Below are 14,788 nucleotides of genomic sequence, written 5' to 3'. Positions count from 1 at the left end.
TCAAGGAAACAGATTTAGAGAAAAAAACCAAAGAAACAATAAAACCCAAGAGTTACCTGATTTTTTTTTTTCTGAATTAGGCACACCTCTGTAAATATAAACTTTGAGGACAAAGTATTTGATGCTTGACACCTGTGTTTCTTAAAAAAATGTTGGCATACAGTTTATTTGTATCTTTGCACCTTTTATTTGTGATTCCTTTCATTATTTCTGTGTGCCTAAGATATTTACAGAAAGGATAGAGCTATGACCACCCAAAAAATAATTTCAATAATTGTTAAGTGGGTAAAAAGTCTTGCAGAAGTACATTTATTTTAGCATTATAAAAGCTCCTCTGTAATAAATTAATGTGAGTACTTTCAGGTGTAATTTCATAAAAATATAGGCACCATTTTATCCATTTTAATTTCCCCTAAAGGATGAGAATAGGAAGAAAGTGGAGGAAAGACAAAACCCTGTAATAGAAGGTGGTAACAAAGACCAAGGTTGAGAGGTTGGGTTTGAAGGGTACTTCAAAATATTGAAATGCACAGCAAAAATCCAATTGTTACAAGTGCAAACATAAGCATTTCTGCAGCATTCACTGTGACTACATTCCTATGTGTTGATCAAGAATATTATTCCTTTTATCAAAAGCCTACTGAGGCTCCCTAGGCAGTTACTTAATTTTCAACAAAATTTGCTATGAGAAGCATTTCTGTATTTCTTATTTTTGTAGTTCTTACTTTTGTTCTGTTGGATATTAGCATTGAAACAAATTCTTTTTGTTAGAAACTTATTCTTTACCTGGAGCCATAACATTTCCACTGAAAAATGACAATGGTGTCACAGAGGCAAATCAAAAGAGGTGATTCTGTTTAAAAACTGATGATTACTGGGTTGTTCTAAAAGTGAGGAGGTATCCCAATGATTGTTTCAAAACGGAGCTTCCCATGCCCTAATTTTCTTAAAATAAAAACCAAACTGGAATGTTAGAATTCTTTCCTTTGTTCTGTATACACACCTTACCTATAGTGTTACCCACTGCCCAGCCTCTGTAATTCCTACAGATTTATAAGGCAGAGAAGCCCATCAACTCCCTTTTATCCATGTTATTGAAAATAACCCCTTCTGAATACAACTTCAACACATCTTCCTGTAACAGGAGCACAGACTGAACAGCTACTGACCATTTCTTCAAGGTTACTCAGGAGAATCAGCAACTAGGTGGTGAGCAAAGAGCAGCATAGCTATCGCTGCCACACAAATTAGGCCAAATACTGAGTCTAAATAGTGCAATCATGACAAATAACAAAAGAAATCACAGAGACAAAATAATATCACTGGACTTTTGAAATTCCATTGTTTTGTTTCAAAACCCAGTGTTCATGAAACAACTATTAGAATAGGGAGAAATTATGTTTGAAGTCAGATGGTTTCACAACTACTTTTTCAGCCTCTCCAAAGCAACAGAGAAGAGTTGCAGTAGTCATGTTTAAGAGGGCTAGGACAAGAGCTGGTGAATAAAGGAAAGGGAAACTATTGAAAACTGCTACATCAATAAAATTGTAATGATAGATTTCTAGAACAAAGATGGCTAAAAGAAGCATGCATACAACCTCCACAACACAAGATATTTCATCTAGGTAAGAATAAGAAAGCAAACTTTGAGATACAAGCAGACACCTTAGAATCACTGAGGTTTAAATTATAATCTGCACTTGTTCCACAAAAGCAGCATTGTGAGCCTCTACAGAATTCCTTTTATGAACAAAACCTGGTTTTCATCTTACTACATCACATCCACCACAACATCAGGCTAATAAAGGCACCTTGAATATATAAAAAAAAACAATTTGGCAAGTATGGCAAAAATTCAAAACTAAGCTTATTTTAGAGTATATTCATATGTTTAAATCAAAGATGTGTCTTAGCATAGTAATAAACTCATATCCAGCGGGTGCTGGAATATTCAAATTAGGCTATCCCTATGGCTATCTGGAAATATTCAGAGCAAAGAGAATCTTAACAGGAAAATCTTATGGAGAATTGCATCCTCTCTTCTGAAAGATTCTTAGCATTTTTGAAGTATTTCAATATTATACTCCACCCCATTTCTTTCTTCTCCGCATTCTTATAGCAAGCCATTAGGCAAAAACAAAAAAAAAAAAAAAAACCCAAAAAAAAAAAAAAAAGCACCAAGGGAACCCCCAACTAAACAAAACCCCACAAAACAGAATTAGGCAAGATCTGGAAGTTATCTTGGTTGAGAGAAGGTGTGTGGAGCTGAGCAAAGTGTGGGCATGGCCAAGGTGTTCCACATCATGCACCTTATAACAAGGAAGGGGTGGTTTCAGGAGGAAAAGCTGGCTGCCGCTTTTGAATTGTGAGATCTTATTTGGAGTTTAATTTCTGGCTGGTGTTAAAATCAGCACAGAAGTGAATCTCTTCTGTCCCCTGAAGCCAATATACTTAAAATATAACAACTTACCTTTCTAGTGACTCAGCCTTAATAAGCAATATAACAATCAAAGCACAAATTTAAAGTATCAGGTACCTCTGAGCCCCTTCCCCAATACCACCAAGCTGTATTCAGCCTTCTTACATGAATGGTAACAGTCTCTACATCATCTAGATGTATTGTCTTCTTTCTAACAGGAGTGCAGAATAAAGTACAACACCTCATCTTTATGGATGGCTATGTCTGTATTTAAGGGGGAAATATAAGTAAGCAGTGACATAAAAGAGTTGTGGAGACATCACCTGATAGTGTTTCTTATTGTACTGCAAGTTGTGAGAAGTGGATAAACAAGGGCTAAATGGGATCCAATCCCATTTCCTACACTGCAGGGAAGTTAGCAGGCAGCATAAGATAAATTACCCTAGTCATAGGTCATCTTTAATGTTTATAGAGCACTTTCCTTTTGAATGATCACAGAGTGAATCATGAATGTTATAAACAAATTACATTAACATGCACAGTGGCTTGCACTTGACAGAAATACCAATAAAAGGAATTCAGTATGCAAGTAATACATACAGTTTCTTGGCTAAATAAGAATTTTGCTTTCATAGACTGAAAAAATACTTTACAAAATCATAAATGGCCAAACTTTTATCATTCTCTACCATCTCAAACAGATGTTAGTACCAATCTAAAAGAGCCCCTGGCTCCCGGCCAAGAGTCACTACCTCTTTCCTTCCTAGCCTTTAGCAGAAGTTTGCTGTCCAGTTTAATAACCAGATACAAACCTTGAATTACTAGTGCTCTTTAAACACTCTGGTTATTCACACTAACATTTTCAGCTAGTTACTACTAGCAAGTTGGGTTTTGTGTTTTGCTGTTTCATTTGTTGTTTTGTGGTGTGGCATGTTGTGTCATCCCTCTCCCAGTTTCACAAATTTCTACCATAGAACTATCACAGACATGAACCAGACAATATTGATTTGGGGTGTGGGGCATGGTGGGGTGCATTATATAGTGTACAGCACACTCTTGGGAGAAATACATGTGCTTCCTATCCCCTCTCTTCTGAAAATAAATTTTACAAATTTAGAATCTTTCTACTGGATTCTGACCAAGAAGAAACTGCAGGTTGTTTACTAAAGCAGATTTATCGTGCTCCCATGTAAATTCCCACTGTCTTCTTTAATGAATGCCAGGAAACCCAGCCATGAGAATTGAAGCCATATTCTGACTCATCCAATTTCCTGAAGGGTTGGTGTCTCAATGGGTCAGTCTGTATTTTCAAGCACAGACCCACAAACCTGGCTAGTGATTCAAGCTGATGGGTGTTTATATTTTCATAGTCTTCATACATTCAGGGCCTTTATGCCCAGCTACATCTGTTACCCTTTTCACATCCCTGGTAATCCTCTGTTCCAAAAGCCTTTGCAGACCAACTGACCATATATAGACAGGTGTCCAAGTTCCTTAATGAAATTCCACATTTCATAAAAGCAGCTCCATTTCATGTTGCAGCTTGGATACCACATTTTCATTGAAACAGATTGCTGTTATTGAAAGAAAGATCATTGCCACAAGAAAACTTTTTTTTTTGAGAACTACTGGGGGAGAATGAAATTTGGACTTTAAATCATGCGATTTCCAGCACAATTCCTGACTTTAGTGCAACTACACAACAGAATGGAAAACCAGAGTTTTAAATGTTCTGCATGCCATGCCTCTCAGATGTATGCTCTTGCTCAACAGCCTTTACATTACACTAAGCCAGTGTCAAATGTCCTTCTACAAAACAGGCAATAGTTTAAGCAGATTTTTGTCAGCTGTAGTGCTTTGAGCCTATTCTTGCATAGAGAGATAAAAAAGAAAAAATAAATATTAAAAACCAGATACAAAGAGGGGAGGAAAAAAAGTCATTTCCATTCCTGTTTTTCACTATAAAATTTCAAGCATTCATTTCAAGTTGTGGATAATTTAAAAGAAGTAAATTGTGGAATAATATTACTGCTTTCCTTAGGTAAGTTTTTGGCTGTCCCATATTATAACATAAGCATCTTGCATAGCATTCCCATATTCCTGACCATTCAGAGTTCACTCATATTCTGAAAACAACATTCAGTGCTTTTTATTTTATTTTTTCCCACAATTTCTACTTCACAGACCTCTGCTGGTTGCCTTAAAATTATCAACACTAGTCAAAAAAGAGTAATACAGAATGTCAGAGATGAGGAAATTGATACAAAACTCTCTGCATTTGTACTCTTCTGGGTGCAGTGCACCCAGTTTTCACCTATAAGAATACAGCATTGAAGCACTTTTCTTTATGAAAACATGACAAAATAAAAGGAGAATTTATCAGTGCATATGAAATATTCTGATTTATTACTATCTTAAATTATTATTTCTCCGTAGAAAAAAAATCTCTCCAGTTGCTGGCACAAAACAAAAGCAAACAAGATAATCGATGTACCCTTAATGCATAATCCCTATGCTGTTACTATAGGTAACACTGATAGTCCAAGCAAAATTGTTTTTTAAAATTTCCAGTGCAAAGAAGTCAATTCAACACCTGCTATTATAATTGCATCATCATAATTTATTGAAATCCAGGAACTACCACCTGCTAAAACTAGATTCTTTTCCAAGTACATCAGTGTTTTATCATCTTGGAATTAGGAGATGTGCACATAGCGAAAAAAAAAATCTGATACTACTTTGAAACAAGTTAAAATATGCATAGCTCAAAGCAGCTCTGGGTTTTGAAGGTATTTGACTTTCTGATTGCTCAGAATAAAAGTAAAAGATGTTTTTTCCATTTCTCAAATGAAGCACAAACACTTCTGCGTTCATTTTGCTAGGCAATATCACTCCCAAAAAAAAGAAACCTCTCCTAATTAATATATGGAACATATCTGGAGATTATACTCCTCCAGAATACTAATTAGCTATACCATAAAGTAACGCCAATGCAACATTTTCTGATTTTAAAACATTTTAACTGCAAGAGCATGCTGATTCTATATCATTGCATACTACCTCTCCTCACAGTTGATTTTTCCTTGCATAAAAGAGCAAGAAAATCAATTTTAAAAACTCAAAAACCACACAAAAAACATGAACACTAATATGTCTATGCCAAATCTGAAATTAATCACTTTTTCTTTCCATGAGAAACTAATCTGGTAGCATGGTAACCAGAAAAAAAAGTCCAAAACATAACTACATTACCTAACACTACACCTCCAGCAAGAAAATGAATTGAACAAATAGGTCGAAGATCGATTATCAGGGCAAAACACATGGAGGGTAGGAGCAGATCATATATTAAAGCCTATATTCAGGAAAAACTTATAGCCAAGGAAAGGAACACATTCCAAGTAGCAATTCAATCCATAGTCAACAGAAGCACTCTTAAAAACCTCAGTCACGACTTAACCAAATTGCACTAAAAGTTTCCGCACATTCTCATCCTTGAGGAGAAACACTAAACTCAAAAATTGTGTTTATTTTAATGCGGACTAGAAAAGTAATTTCTAAAACTAATGCTAATCAATTAAATACTTCAGATGCCCATAGCAACAAAACCAAATGGCCAGCAGGCCCTATGAAAGCATTCCAAAAAGCAATGAGTTTCTAGACAACGAAAATTAAAAAGAAATACACCCAAACTCACTAAATCAACATAAGATGATGCAAAAACAAAGAAAAAACAAACCCCAAAACAACAAGGCTACAAGTACACAAACATAGGTTAAACAAGCAGTAGAGCCCTCTTGTTTCTATTTCTTACCTTTCTTCACCATTTTGGGTGTAGTCCAAATTCTCATGAGCATTTTACTCTTGTTTCTTCTCCAAACCACAAAGACACTCCTGCTAGCTTTAGAACACTTTTTAGTTTCTGATCTATCTTTTACTTTTTTTTTTTTTAAACACCTCCCTGTTAAGAGATTTATTAATAAATTAGTAACTCAAAACCCTGAACTTGAAATAGTAAAAGATCCCAAACAACAAAATACTAAAAAAGAATTTACAAAGCATAATAACATCCCTGCAAAAAAATCTGCCCTTACACATCCCTAAGTCTTATCCTGCTAAAAAGCAGAAGGAAGGAAAGTATCTATATTTACTTTGGCACATAAACTTAATTAAGTTCTAACACAAAAAAATTTCAGTAAGAAGACAATTTAAGCAGTGAGCAACTGAAAAACGCAGTGCAACTTCTCAAATATTTTATGGCTGCTCTAACAGTGATAGGAATTACCTAACTTCTGACAGCTGAAAGTCGTTTGAGGTTATCAGAAGTTATCAGGACAGCTGGTCAGCAGGTGCTAACAATCCAGAGATCAATGTATGACTCTTTTAAGACCCAGGGAATTGCTTCATAACACCACCAATCTAGCAGGTAAATGTCCTAAAAGTTTATTTGTTTAATTTAGACAGGGATCCAAAAACAGATGTATACTGACTTTTCTTAAGTATTTTAGGACACCTCTGTAAAAATTGAATTTATTCATAGTTACACCAATTCCATTTTATTCTTTTGTAGATATATCAAAGGGAATCAAAATCTTGAAGTTAAATTCAGTAAAACAGGGTAGGCAGTGTAAGTACTTTATCACCATGAATTAGATTGCTAAACTGCTGCAGGTGCTACTTTCCAAGAGTTTCAGACTAACAGCAAGGAAATCAGACATGTTATCTATTTAGGGTTTCTGGAATCCACTTTCCATGATGGTATTTGAAAACTAGAGTACTAAAAGTAGCATTGATCATTACTGCCCTCAATAACAGTATTCTGAGATTCCCATGTAGCTCAGTGGGTGGGGTTTTAAGGCTTTTTTTTCTCTACTGCCAATATCACAGGTGTACAGTGGGCTGTTGCTAAAAACATCATTATCAGAAGGATTTTATGTAGAATGATAAGCTATGATAAGCATATATTTTCTTTATGTATATAGCCATCAAATGACAAGGATGACAGAACACAAATACATAAGGATATTAATGAATTACAGCTTCATTGCTCCTACAGAAATCAGTATGTCCAAGCATCTGAAAAAATATAAGGTTTTGAAAAGGAAAGTGAGCAAAAACCAACAATTTTTCTGCAAAAAGCAAGAATTAGTTTTAATCTGCAGGTTCCGTCCAAAAAAGAACGGCGACTTATAGCAAGTCACCTATGCAGGCTCAGCAAGACAATATAGCTTATTGACTAATTAAAGAATCAGGTCATGAATGTAGTCAAGGTTTACCTTTAAAAGTGTGATATGACAGCAGAGCAGCCAACTATTTTAGTCATGGACAGATGACAAATGATAGCATAAGAAATAGCCAAACCTGATAGTTAAATGGGATAAAAAGCATGGTTGATGCCAACGGCATACATGAAGAGATGCTTACCTGACAGTCATGGTGCCATTCACTGCTGCATGTAGAAAAAGCAGGATACATCAGAAGCATTACACTCTTTTTCCCTGGAAGAATTCCCTGAATAATGATTCTCTTTGATGCCCAAACTTTTTGTTTATGGGAGAACAATATAGAACAGAAGAAAACTGTCCTTATGTTTGTATCAGCGTATTGTCATTGGATAATCACAGATTTTAATTACTTTCAGGTGTGTAAAAACAGATGAGAAAATGAATGTGTGCAATGTTTTTTAGAGGAATTATTTATTCTCTTGAGTTGTTTGTGTAGGGTGGCTTTTCATGTGCAGCAGTAACACTGATGTGCTTTGAGCTATTTTCTTTTAAATTATTAAAAAAGTAAAAATGGAGTTATATCACCTGGTGTGCATCTGCAAAGTTTAAGTGAGTAGCTCCATGAGACACTGAAAAAGAGCTGGCCAGGAACTACACCAGGGTCTGACCCCCATTAACACAAAAATGAGGTGATATTACTATGGCAACTGGCTTTGGTTACGAGTGGAGGTGGTTGACATTATTCTTCTCTGCAGTACCCCTACAGGTCACATAAGAACTGAGGAAAATACATCTTTTCTGGAGGTACAGATTTGTGTTTCAAACCCCACAGAGCAATTTTATCCATCATGCAGCATTGTTATATCCAGCTGGAAACTCAGGACGTACACACTGCTCACTTGCAAGGGTGGCAGGATGCCCCCCACTTGGAGGGCTTGCATTCATTTTCATCGACTGTGAATGCCAGACAATCTCTGTGGTTATTGCAAATCAGAGGGTAGGCACGAGACCCTAAGCTACAATTAATTTCTTCCTGTTTCATCTTTTCAAAGCCTCATTTAGGTATGGAATAGACCTTCTCTTTTTATTTTCTCCTGCACTTCATGAGAGGACTCAATACCACTGAAATAGTTGGTAAACACCTTCCTGCAACAAAGGCACATGCACAGGCACACATTTAACCATTCTCCTTTCTTGGACAGAGTTAAATGCCCTATCAGGTAAATTGGCTTTATCATTGTGAAAATGGCTCTATTGGCGTCTTAGCCAAAACAGTAAGAATGTGTTACATTATTATGGAAGGTACTACCATGTAATTTATAAACTTCTCCTTCTTAAATGCATTCACATACCAGAGACCAATTTCAGAAATTACATAACTTTTCACAGAGAACAGAGAAACTCACAATAGTGTTATATTTTTGAACACAGCTTTGGTATTGAGTAAAGCTGATTTTAAGCGTGGATGTTGGTTTACCACTGAATAAATTCAGGTTCCCTATATTATACATACATAAATTTCCTCAAAGTAGATTAATTATTCATTATAAAATGAGTTCTGCATGATGCAGACTAAAGATTGGAAAAAGAGTGGTTTAAGTTTTCATTAATAATGTAACATTTCAGTTGATGACTATGTTTTTCAGGAAGACATGCATAACAAAAATAACTGGTTTTCAATGAAAAAAACCTTAAACTCAACAAAAGCAGGAACTGAGAAATTAAATTCAAAATTTTCTCTGTGAAAAACATATTTTATTTTGCTGTAGTTTTTTCTGTAAAATTTCTGTTAGCATTGAAGTATTTCCAATGCATAAGGATTCTAAATGGATTCTAAACCTAATTCCTTTGTTCTTTGGTTGGTCCAGGATGCTAGACAGCTAAATTTAAAGTGATCTGCAGGGTTTTCTCCATTGTTTTTCATTTGGCAATTCTTCTTTTATAACGGTCATAAAGGCAACAGTGTGTAAAATCTGTTTCAGGTTTTCTCACTCAGTTGTACTAATCTTGGTATCTTATTCTTTTCATCAGAAGCTTGTGTCTTTCTTTTTTCAATTAGAATTCTCTGAATGATTCTTCATGATGTGGAAAATCTTCATCTCTTCAAGGAATCTGATTCAGTTAACCTAAAGTGACCTCAATTTTGAACACAATAGAAATAATTTGTTTTCTTTACCTCTACTTTTTAACACAGTCATGCTTAGATGATCTTTTCCGGTAACCTCAGTAAGAACTTAAAAAGAGGATTTAGGTAAAACATTATGGGAAGAGAAAAGCTAATTGAAATTTCAATAAAAAATTAATTGCCACATCCCACTACAATAAAGAGGTCAAATCATCCTCTTACACTCATTGTGCACATTGTCAGAAATACTTTGATGCAGAAAAAGACCAGTAATGGTGCCATTGATCTTGCATTCATTTGCAGTTGGGAGAAGGGTAAAACAAAGCATTTATTAACCCTGTTCTCATCCCAGCACTGTGAACTTGGAGGTATATGAATGTCCAGTTGTAAGCCATCAGATGTATGCTAGTTTGTGTACATTTTTAAAGTCATATAAGATGTAATTTGGGATACGTCACATTATGAATTTATATCAACTAAGTCAAGAATGGTCTGGAAAACTCCCTGGAAGTTTTTCCTGTATTTCCATATCTTTTAGACACAGTATGATGGGTCTTTTGTTCCTGGCTGTAGTTTCTCCTGATAAAATACACGTTTGTTCATTGCAGAGGATATTTTTGGGAATATCTCCACAGTGCTTGCTGTTTTTCTTGACCTAAAATAATCCCACTCCCATGGTAATGTCATATTCTTGACACTGCTGTTGGATGTTGCTGACAGGATTTCTGATGGGTCTTGATATATTTTTCATATAGCACATGTAGAAGAGAAGTGTGATCTCTCTGTAATACTAATGGTCTACTTCTACTAAAACCTGAATGTAAAACACCTTGATTCATTTCTCATAACTCAACCAGTTACCTTTTTATTTTGTGCTAATAGAGTTCTATCTTTCATGCTTGATTATCATCTGCTCACAATAAATGAACAGCTTTGTAATTAGTAATTTTACCAAAGAATAAACTTTCTTGAATCTTACCTATATCAAATTTGCTGATGACAGATACAGTTTTGTGAAATAGGTTTTCTTTAAGATCCTTTCTATCCAAATGTTAATGTCCAGATAGAATTAAATTGTTTGAAGTATACTAATTCATTTTCCCAAAATGTTATAAGAATCTTCACATATAGACTTGCATTTCAACTGAATGGTCTTCATCTATTGGAAATATAAACTTCATTTTGTTGTTAAATGGAAAAATAAAAAAAAGTTTCTAAAGCTAATCTCAAATTCTTACACTATCTCTGAATACATGCTCCAATATATAAAAAAAACCCTGAAAGACACTGAATTCAAAACCATACCAACTTTATTCTATACCATTACTTTATTGTTTCACATGACTTCATACTGCATTTATGTTAGACACATTTTGAATTAGTTTGTTAAATGTTTGGGTTTAAAACAACCATTTTCTTTTTCTTTTTCATTTAATATAAATTAGTATGTAATATTCCTGTAGAAATTTTTGTTCTGCGATGTTAAAAAGCATTTACAATTGCAGTATCTGTAATTGTTTTCTGCAGGGAATATATGAAAAGCACTGCCTAGCCACAAGCATCATGAATGCATCATTGAGTGGAGTTCCATGTCCTTGCCCTAATGATTTCAATTTCCTTTTAGAACCTTACAGAACAGGCAAATATGCATCTTATGCACAAACAAACTAGATCTGAACCATCTAGGTAACAGAAACATATTCTGGATCTAACTGATGCTGAAAATTACAATAAGACTATATTTTTGGTGTCTTAGAAATTTTGCCTAAGTACCTTTAGAAGCTGGACTGCATCTAGACTGTGGCACAAAGATGGTCTTGAAACATCCTCTTGAAAAACACTGTACAACTTTTGGAAGCATGGGGTTTTTAAAGCCAACTGAGTACTTTCAAACTATTATTTGTACAGTCAGTATTTATGTGATATACGGAAAATCACACGTAGTTCTTAAATCAGACAGAAAAGATCAGAGGTCAGTGTGTCATGGCTTAATGAAAAAGGACCCCTCCCTCTCAGGAGTCAAGAAGAGCTAATTAAGAAAAGCATTTAGCAATTTCTTTATTCTTTTTGAAGAAAGTCTAATGTGTTTTGAAAAGGGTTGAGCTGAATACCATTGAACTTTGAGTGAAATGGTATTGAAATTGTCATGTCATTTCCAGCTTGGCATTCAAGGCTGAATCAGTAGCTAATTGCCTGGTATAGCAGCACCCCATGGGGAGGGCAGTACTGCGCTTTGTGGGTAAGAACTTCTCCAGAGCTAAAGAACAGGGGCAGAAGGCCAGAATTAGCACATGTTTATTTCAATAACAAAGGGAATAGGGAATAACAAGGTGATTTTGCTGTAATCACTGGAAACACACTTTCCTGCTCTTTTTTTTCTTCCATTGCCTTCCCTCACTTGAACAAAACCTGAAGACAGATATTTTCACCTCAGTCTGCATTGAAAAACAGGAAAAGACACTGAAAAGACGAGTCTTGCTGCATTGCCTCACGTTGAGGAAAAAAAGTGTTTAGAACTCAAAAAAACAACACCAAACAAACAGAAAAAAACAACAAAAAAACCAAAAAAAACCAAAACAAACTAAATGAAACTCAACAAATTTTATTCCCAATTTAATAAAAATAGCTAATCCTCAGTTATTTCAAGTTTTAAGCCACAACATCTTCCATAGCTAAAAAGCTCATTTTAAGGAAAGAAATGTGGAATTAGGCTTAAACTTATATTACATTTCCCCAGAAATAAAATCTGCCTACTGAATACAGAGCATATAAATCTCTTTACCAACATAGAAGAAAGTCTTTAATAGATCTTTCATACATTTCTAGATAGTGAGTGTACAAATGCTAGGCCATTGCTGACCTCACTGGGAGCAGCATTAGAACAAGGCAGAAAATCATACAAAATTTCAGATTCAGAGAATCAGAGCGGCAATGTTGAGGAAGACAAAGAAGGCGAAGAATCTAGAAGGGATATATTAGAAGACTTTTTTTAAGTCTTTTAATAACTTAAATCTGTTAATGGTCATAAGATGACATGAATTAAGAATGGCTTACAGTCAGTCTTATACTAGGCTGTTTTGAATAAATCAAAATTGTGTCCTAACCATTATATCCTCTAAGGCTACAGAGGAAAAATGAATCTGTGTTACAAAAATAAATCTGTGTTATGATTTATCATGTATCTGTGTTATGAATTATCTTGTAGCCAAGGATGGCCAGTGACTTTCCAGGTGTAAGCATTATTGCAAGGAACATTATTCACCATGCAAGATACAATAAGCTGATTCACTTTTCTATTGACCAATCACATTTAGAAAGACAAAGAAGTTTTAAACAATTGTTTTATTTATACATTTTTCAGAAGTGTCCTGGGTATGAATACTTACCATTAAATAATATACATACAAAGTCAAATTATAAGTAAGGAGACAAAATGAGAACTTGAAATATATTTCCAGTCACTTTCTATTAAAAAACTAAACATTTTTTGCTAGTATCTCTGCCTTTTCAATGGAACAGGATCATAACATGCTATCCATTACAATCAATGGTATTTGCTGACATGAACATTTTAATTATGCATTACAGAAATATAGTCAATTCTGGAGGATCTTTATACTTGTATTCTCAACTCATAATTATTTCAACAGTTCTGTATGTCATAATTTGATCAATTGAAGGGCACAGGGAGCCCTCATGTATACATTGCACTGTCTGTAATGATACAGTATCTGTAATAAAAATGCAGCATGCAGCAATCTTCCTCACTGCTGCTTGCAATATTGTTTAGCCTTTGATATTGGAACTGACATTATCTACCTGGTGATAATGGCAGGCCCTGCTATCATTCCCTTGCAAGGACTACATGAACATAACGACCAAGAAATAAATTATGAGCTGTCCAGAAGCATCAATGGTCTCAAAAATGCTATTCCTGCATAATAAATAAAATAATTTCCTCAATAGCCCACCACTTGGATTTCCACTAAGGAATCCTGAAATCAGCAGTGCTTTTCACAGAAAAAAGGGCTTTCCATCTTGAATGTTCAGCTTGAAACTTCCTGTGTAGCACAACTGAACCTTGACTATGTATTTTGCAGGTCGTTCCATAGGAAAGAAAAGAGTGTCATTGCTCTTGCAGTACTGGCTGTATGTTTATCATCAAAAGGGATGGAGGAGAGGTAATGTGCCCCTCAAATCACATTTCACTGGAGATGTGCAGGGCTTTGGAGCATAAACATGAGTTTGCCAGTTTGAATTTGAGTTGGCAGCAGCACAGAAAGTGACAGAAAGCAGACTGACAACCAAAGGTGAAGTGAGATGTGAAGATCTAGGAGGTGTCGGTTCAGGGGTGGTATTTAGTGACATCGTCTGTGAATGGGAGCAGATGAGGTGACCTGAGGACAATCTGTAGGAGATAGAGGAGCAAGAATGAATCTCAGAGCTCTAATGGAATCTGAAAGTATATAGAAGCTGAAAAGAAATGCTGCTTAGATAATAAGACTAGAAAGAAAGCTACCAAGATATACAATACTAGTCCAGATAAAAGAGCAGGGACTTGCGGATTATAGTACTTGAGAGAAAGATTAAGGTCATGATACCTGAGAAATTTTCCCAACGTTGTACTGCTGTCTTCATGTAAACAGATACAATTTCTTAGGGGAAAACAATGAAGTATTTTTAAAAGAAAATTGAAAAATCATAATTGAATATAGCTTTGCAATGTAAAGAGCCAAACTGCCCATCTGTGCTCAACCCTTCACTTCCTCAGTGAAGATCAACTTGATATGGGCCTTTGTACATCAGACACTGATAGTGAAGGACGTTTTACTAGCAACACTTAGTATGTGTTACCATGTAACTCATTAACAGAGTTAATGTGAACTTCATTGTCTTTCTCAAGAACTAGGATTCTGCAGTGCCCTGCCAGGTCAGTGCTGCAGCACTGTATGGGAGCAGGTGTTCTGGATGCTCTCCCAAAAGACCTAGGATGTGGATTTGGATCCATTTCTGAAAAAG

Source organism: Pyrgilauda ruficollis, unplaced genomic scaffold (assembly GCF_017590135.1).
Source record: "Pyrgilauda ruficollis isolate IOZ18807 unplaced genomic scaffold, ASM1759013v1 scaffold5, whole genome shotgun sequence".
NCBI lineage: Eukaryota > Metazoa > Chordata > Aves > Passeriformes > Passeridae > Pyrgilauda > Pyrgilauda ruficollis.
Note: the sequence above shows the minus strand (reverse complement) of the source record.